Genomic DNA, 8,336 nt, shown 5'->3' with positions numbered 1-8,336 from the left:
CATTTTTTCAAAATAAAAAAAACCAATAAAAGTACACATATTAGGTATCGCCGCGTCCGTAGCGACCCGCCCTATAAACTGTCCCATTAGTTAACCCCTTTAGCAAACTCCTTAAAAAATAAAAATAAAAAACGAAGCAAAAAATAATGATTTATTATCATACCACTGAACAAAAAGTGCAATAACGCGCGATCAAAAAGATGCATATAAATATCCATGGTACCGCTGAAAACGTCATCTTGTCCCGCAAAAAACGAGCCGCCATACAGCATCATCCGCTAAAAAGTTATAGCTCGCAGAATAAAGCGATACCAAAATAATTATTTTTTATATAAAATTGTTTTCATTGCAAAAAACCGACAAAACATAAAAAAACGACCTAAATGAGGTATCGCTGTAACCATACTGACCCGAAGAATAAAACTGCTTTATCAATTTTACCGCACGCGGAACGGTGTAAACGCACCCCCCAAAAGAAATTCATGAACCGCTGGTTTTTGTTCATTCTGCGTCCCAAAAATCGGAATAAAAAGCGATCAAAAAATGTCACGTGCCCGAAAATGGTACCAATGAAAACGTCAACTCGTCCCACAAAAAATAAGACCTCACATGACTCAGTGGGTCAAAATACGGAAAAATTATAGCTCTCAATATGTGGTGATGCAAAAACTATTTTTACAATAAAAAGAGTCTTTTAGCGTGTGACAGCCGCCAAACATAAAAACCGCCATAAATAGTAAATCAAACCCCCCGTTATCACCCCCTTAGTTAGGGAAAAATAATAAAACTAAAACAAAATGTATTTATTTCCATTTTCCCATTAGGGTTAGGGTTAGGGCTAGGGTTAGGGTTAGGGCTAGGGTTAGGGCTAGGGTTAGGGTTAGGGCTAGGCCTAGGGTTAGGGCTCAGATTAGGGTTAGGGGTGTGTTGGGGTTAGGGTTGGAGTTATAATTGGGGGGTTTCCACTGTTTGGGCACATCAGGTGCTCTCCAAATGCAACATGGCGTCTGATCTCAATTCCAGCCAATTCTGCGTTGAAAAAGTCAAATGGTGCTCCTTCCCTTCCAAGATCTGCCATGCGCCCAAACAGTGTTTTACCCCCACATATGGGGTATCAGCCTACTCAGGACAAATTACAAAACAACTTTTGGGGTCCAATTTCTCCTGTTACCCTTAGGAAAATAAAAAATTGGGGGCAAAAATATCATTTTTGCGGAAAAAAATGATTTTTTTATTTTCACGCCCAGGCGTTATAAACTTCTGTGAAGCACTTGGGGGTTCAAAGTGCTCACCACACATCTAGATAAGTTCCGTGGGGGTCTAGTTTCCAAAATGGGGTCACTTGTGGGGAGTTTCAATAGTTTAGGTACATCAGGGGCTCTCCAAACGCACATGACACCCGCAGACCAATCCATCAAAGTCTGCATTCCAAAACGTCACTACTTCCCTTCCGAGCCCCGACGTGTGCCCATACAGTAGTTTTCTCCCACATATGAGGTATCAGCGTACTCAGGACAAATTGGACAACAACTTTTGGTGTCCAATTTCTCCTGTTACCCTTGGGAAAATAAAAAAATTGGAGACTAATTGATCATGTTTGTGGAAAAAATACGATTTTTTTATTTTCATGCCTGGGCATTATAAACTTCTGTGAAGCCCTTGGGGGTTCAAAGTGCTCACCACACATCGAGATAAGTTCCTTAGGGGGTCTAGTTTACAAAATGGGGTCATTTGTGGGGGGTTTCCACTGTTTAGGTACATTAGGGGCTCTCCAAAGGCAACATGACACCCGCAGACAATTCCATCAAAGTCTGCATTCCAAAACGTCACTACTTCCCTTCCGAGCCCTGACGTGTCCCCATACAGTAGTTTTCTCCCACATATGGGGTGTCAACGTACTCAGGACAAATTGGACAACAACTTTTGGGGTCCAATTTCTCCTTTTACCCTTGGGAAAATAAAAAAATGGGGACTAAAAGATGATGTTTGTGGAAAAAATACGATTTTTTTATTTTCACGCCCGGGCGTTATAAACTTCTGTGAAGCACTGGGGGGTTCAAAGTGCTCACCACACATCTAGATAAGTTCCTTGGGGGGTCTAGTTTCCAAAATGGTGTCATTTGTGGGGGGTTTCTACTGTTTTGGTACATCAGGGGCTTGCCAAACGCGACATGGTGTCCGATCTCAATTCCAGCCAAAAACGTCAAATGGTGCTGCTTCCCTTCCGAGCTCTGCCATGCGCCCAAATAGTGGTTTACCCCCACATGTGGGGTATCAGTGTACTCAGGATAAATTGCACAATATCTTTTAGGGTCCTGTTACACTTGGAAAAATAAGAATTGAGGGTGAAAAGATCATTTTTGTGGAAAAAATATGATTTTTTAATTGTACGGCTTTATCTTATAAACTTCTGTGAAGCCCTTGGGGGTTCAAAGCGCTCACCACACATCTAGATAAGTTCCTTGGGGGGTCTAAATTCCAAAATGGTGTCACTTGTGGGGGGTTTCCACTGTTTTGGTACATCAGGAGTTTTCCAATCGCGACATGGTGTCCAATCTCAATTCTAGCCAAAAACGTCAAATGGTGCTGCTTCCCTTCCGAGCTCTGCTATGCGCCCAAATAGTCATTTCCACCCACATATGGGGTATCAACGTACTCAGGACAAATTGCACAATAACTTTTAGGGTCCTGTTACCCTTGGGAAAATAAAAATTGGGGGTGAAAAGATCATTTTTGTGGAAAAAATATGATTTTTTAATTGTACTGCTGTACGTTATAAACTTCGGTGAAGCCCTTGTGGGTTCAAAAATCTCACCACATATCTAGATAAGTTCCTTGGGGGGTCTAGTTTCCAAAATGGGGTCACTTGGGGGGGTTTCCACTGTTTAGGTACATCAGGGGCTCTCCAAACGCGACATGGCGTCCGATCTGAATTCCAGCCAATTTTGCATTGAAAAAGTCAAACGGCGCTCCTTCCCTACTGAGGTCTCCCATGCGCCGAAACAGTGGTTCCCCCCCACATATCAGGTATCAGCGTACTCAGGACAAATTGTACATTAACTTTTGCAGTCCAATTTCTCCTGTTACCCTTGGTAAAATAAAGAAAATTGAACCTGAAGTATTTTTTTTGTGAAAAAAAGTTAAATGTTCATTTTTTTTTAAATATTCAAAAAATTCCTGTGACGCACCTAAAGGGTTAATAAACTTTTTGAATGTGGTTTTAAGCACCTTAAGGGGTGCAGTTTTTAGAATGGTGTCACTTTTGGGTATTTTCTATCATATAGACCCCTCAAAGTGGCTTCAAATGTGATGTGGTCCTTAAAAATAAAATGGTGTTGCAAAAATGAGAAATCGCTGGTCAATTTTTAACCCTTATAACTTCCTAACAAAAAAAAATTTTGGTTCCAAAATTGTGCTGATGTAAAGTAAACATGTGGGATATGTTATTTATTAAGTTTTTTGGGTGCTGTATCGCTGTGATTTAAGGGCATAAAAATTCAAAGTTGGAAAATTGCAAAATTTTCAAAATTTTCGCCAAATTTCCATTTTTTTCACAAATAAACGCAAGTTATTTGAATGAAGTTTTACCACTAACATGAAGTACAATATGTCATGAGAAAACAATGTCAGAATCACCGGGATCCATGGAAGCGTTTCAGAGTTATGACCTCATAAAGGGACAGTGGTCAGAATTGTAAAAATTGGCCCGGGAGTTAACGTGCAAACCACCCTTGGTAGTGAAGGGGTTAAAGGAAACTGTCGGTAAGTTTGACCCCTTAAACCATTTATATGTGCATGAAGCCCAGTAAAAATTTAACTCATTGGTACCTTTATATTTTCATTCCATTGCCTGAATATTGATACATCTCCATTTTTTGTGGTATGCAAATGAGTTGCTAAGTGCAGGGCGTGAGAATGCACTTACCAAACTCTTCCTCCTCTATTATTAACATTATTGGCTCCTTCCTCTTTTAATTGCCAGCTGACTTCACCTCTGACATCTGGTGCCGGCCAGGAAATCGTGCACCCGCGCAGATCAGTGGCCTCCTCGCTTATGCATGGTAATTTGTAATTTACTCTCCTGAGGGCACAGGCTTCATTGTTCTGCTATGCACGCGCAGTCATGTTTACACCCAGGTGCCAGCGTAGCTGCACCTTGTGGTGCATGCACAGCAGAACAGTAGATGTGTTATCAGAAAATCACCTACTGTTTTACCCGATGACGATTAAGTGCCATGAATATACGGTGCTTGGTCTTGGACTTTAACGCCGCACAGTTGTAAATTTGCAGACACAGGGTTAATGCTCATACAATCTACAGTGCCTTGCGAAAGTATTCAGACCCCTGGAACCTTTCAACCTTTTCCTACATATCATGCTTCAAACATAAAGATACCAAATGTAAATTTTTGGTGAAGAATCAACAACAAGTGGAAAACAATTGTGAAGTTGAACAAATGTTGTTGGTTATTTTAAATTTTTGTGGGAATTCAAAAACTGAAAATTGGGGGGTGCAATATTATTCGACCCCTTTAACTTAATACTTTGCTGGGCCACCTTTTGCTGCGATTACAGCTGCAAGTCGCTTGGGGTATGTCTATCAGTTTTGTACATCGAGAGACTGAAATTCTTGCCCATTCTTCCTTGGCAAACAGCTCAAGCTCAGTGAGGTTTGATGGAGATCGTTTGTGAACAGCAAATTTCAGCTTTTTCCACAGACACTCGATTGGATTCAGGTCTGGACTTTGACTTGGCCATTCTAACACCTGGATACGTTTATTTGTGAACCATTCCATTGTAGATTTTGCTTTATGTTTGGGATCATTGTCTTGTTGGAAGACCAATCTCCGTCCCAGTCTCAGGTCTTTTGCAGACTCCAACAGGTTTTCTTCAAGAATGGTCCTGTATTTGGCTCCATCCATCTTCCCATCAATTTAAACCATCCTCCCTGTCCCTGCTGAAGAAAAGCTCACCCAACCCATGATGCTGCCACCACCATGTTTGACAGTAGGGATGGTGTGTTCAGGGTGATGAGCTGTGTTGCCTTTTAGTTTTGCTTTACTTCCATCATTCCATATTGTGCTGTGTTTTCGTTACTATTGCAGGAAGTGCCTAGTTAGTTTTGTTACACTTGTTGAATATACTTATTTGCATCAACTTTGGTCTCAGTGTCATATTATCCCACGCAATCAGATTCTGTAGTACCCACATAATTGTTACTGTTAGGGCTGGCGGAACGCACCAAATAATAAAATAACAGTAGGTGCGTTCGCAGCCCGGGGTCTACCGTGCAGAGAAGGTACACAGCTGCTAGGTAATGGCGGGAGTATAAAGCGGTATGGAAAGGTCACACGTGGGTTAACGTCACCCAGTGCGAACAGGAGCGAACTCTGTTAACTCACAGAGCCGCACTACCGCTAAACATAAATGCCAGAGCCTGTTTAGCTCACAGAGCCCGGCCAAAGAGCGCACAGAAAGCGGTCACAGAACTCTACCCCAAGGACACGGGGTCAGAGTCCCTCTAGACCTTCTGAGCGCGTGGCGTCGCAACTGCGGACGCCGCTATAGACGTTGACTACGGAGTGTAGAGCACGTGCACTGAGGTGTGCCGAGCCACTGGTGGAGACTGATGCCTGTCTCAGCCTCTGTCCTACCTTCACCTAAGCCTGGGTGCTTAACAGGCTAGGCTGCACAACACATGCGTACCAAGGGTAGGGGTTTCTTAATGAGTCATTCACCAGAGACATTCATACATGCATACAACACTCACTCCTCATAGTCTGATAATGCAGTCTACTCTAGCGCATGGCCGAGAGGCCATGCGAACCTTTTATAGCCGCGTGCTTCCGGGACCTTCCTGGCCTTTCAGATGGACCAATCCGAGCTGGAGAAGGACCGGAGCACATGACCTTCGGTCTCCAATGGGAGATCACTCCACGGGTATGCTCAGTGGACCGAAAGGAGGACTTAGCCCCTGGAGAGACTCGCTGCTCAGCGTCGACTGGCCCACCGGGGAACCGGAGGATTCTCCGGTGGGCCCTGGCATCTGGTGGGCCCTGGCACCTGCTGGCATACAGGGCCAGCAGTTGCCTAGGGCCCCGCTGCTCCAGGGGCCCCCAGCCAGTGGTGTGTCGCACACCATGCAGCTGCTATGGGGGCCCCTGCCAGCGGAGCAGCAGCGGGTGTCAGGAGGCAGAAGTCCCTGTCCCCGCTGCTAAAGAGAAATGAATATTCACTGCGAAGCAGTGAATATCATTTCAGGTCTCCACACCCCCAGAGGCCCCGCCCCCAGCCCAGTAAGCCGCTCTGCATCAGGGCCAGCGCCGCCCTCAGTCCCCTCTGCTCCTGACTCACAGCCAGTGAGCGATGACGTCACTACATCGCGCACCCGCTGTGTGTCTGGCAGAGGGGGCAGCTCCTGACACTGAAGCCGGGATCAGCGTGGGAGCGAGGAGGAGAGGTGAGTATTGTGTTTTGTTTTTTTTTTTTATATCTCTCTCGCTCTCTCTATCTGTCTCTATCTATCTATCTATCTCTATTTCTCTATATATCTCTCTCTCTATCTCTCTTATATCTATCTATCTTTCTATCTCTATCTATTATCTATATCTATCTCTATCGCTCTATCTTTATATCTATCTTTCTATCTCTACATCTATCTCTATATCTATCTATCTTTCTATATATATCTCTATATCTATCTATTATGTCTATCTATCTCTATATCTATCTATCTTACTCTATCTATCTCTATATCTATTATCTCTATATTTATTATCTATCTATCTACCATCTATATCTATCTATCTTTATCTATGTATATCTCTATCTAATATCTATATCTATCTCTATACCTATCTATCTATTTATCTATCCGTTATCTTTCTCTATATCTTTTCTCTGTATCTATCTATCTCTATATCTATATCTCTCGCTATCTATCACTCTATCTCTATATCTATATCTATCTCTATATCTATCTTTATATCTATATCTATATATCTATCTCTATCTATCTCTATATCTATCTCTATTTCTCTCTATATCTATCTCTATAGCTATCTATCTATATATCTCTATCTATCTCTATATCTATCTCTCTGTATATCTATCTATCGCTCTATCTCTATATCTATATATCTATCTATCTTTATTTATCTCTATATCTTTTCTCTGTATCTATCTCTCTATATCTATATCTATCTATCTCTATATATATCTATTATCTCTATATCTATATCTATTTCTCTCTAGTCTCTATATCTCTCTCTATATCTATCTATCTATCTATCTATTTATCTCTATCTCTATATCTATATATCTATCTATCTTTATCTATTTATCTCTATATCTTTTCTCTGTATCTATCTCTCTCTATATCTATATCTATCTATCTATATATATATCTATTATCTCTATATCTATATCTATTTCTCTCTATGAGGGGGGCAGTATTATATTCTATGAGATGGCTGCATTATACTATGTGAGGGGGCTGCTTTATATTCTATGAGGGGGCTACCCCAACTCCTGCTACATAATTAAGACATGTACAACCTTATATTATACCCAGATATTAGCGTGTTTTACCGCATAATTGGTGGTCTGGTATTTAACTCTATGCAGCTACATAGTGGGCCCCAAGAATGATTTTCTCTGGTGGGCCCAAGGTGTTCCAGTCCGACGCTGTCGCTGCTGGTGAGCCTGCGCTGCTATATGTGGACCAGAGGTGGCAGCAGCCAGCAAGTCCACAGTGCTGGTCTGAGAAAAGCGCTGGGAACTACGAGTCTGCTGAGCAGTCTCCTCTGCGGCCGAAGGAGAATGGGAGACCGCCCAGTGCAAGGCTCTGGATTCCTGCTGTGCAGTGGCAGGTACCCGATGCCTAACATTACCCCCCCTCCTAGGGGCCCCTCCCCTCTGAGCCTCGCTATGCTCAAATGCCACGATAAGGAGCGGAGGGTGGATGTTCTCCACTGGCTCCTGGGTCCGAGCTTCTGGACCATGACCCTTCCAGTCCACCAAATAAAACTTTTTACCATGCACCACCCTGCATCCCACAATGGCATTGACCTCAAACTCGTCCGAAGACAGGTCTGATGTCCTAGCAGATGACTCGGAGAACCGGGACATGTGAACAGGTTTAAGGAGGGACCCGTGGAAGGCGTCAGAGATAGCCAAGTGTGGTGGAAGAGCCAGGTGATAGACCACAGAGCTGATCCGCTTGAGGACTTTGAAGGGACCAATGTAGCGAGGAGCAAACTTAGTGGACTCAACTCGCAGCCTGATGTTACGGGCGGAGAGCCACACTTAGTCGCCAGGGGAGAAGCTTGGAGCAG

Source organism: Dendrobates tinctorius, unplaced genomic scaffold (genome assembly GCF_039654945.1).
Source record: "Dendrobates tinctorius isolate UK_male_01 unplaced genomic scaffold, ASM3965494v1 ptg000064l, whole genome shotgun sequence".
Taxonomy (NCBI): domain Eukaryota; kingdom Metazoa; phylum Chordata; class Amphibia; order Anura; family Dendrobatidae; genus Dendrobates; species Dendrobates tinctorius.
Note: the sequence above shows the minus strand (reverse complement) of the source record.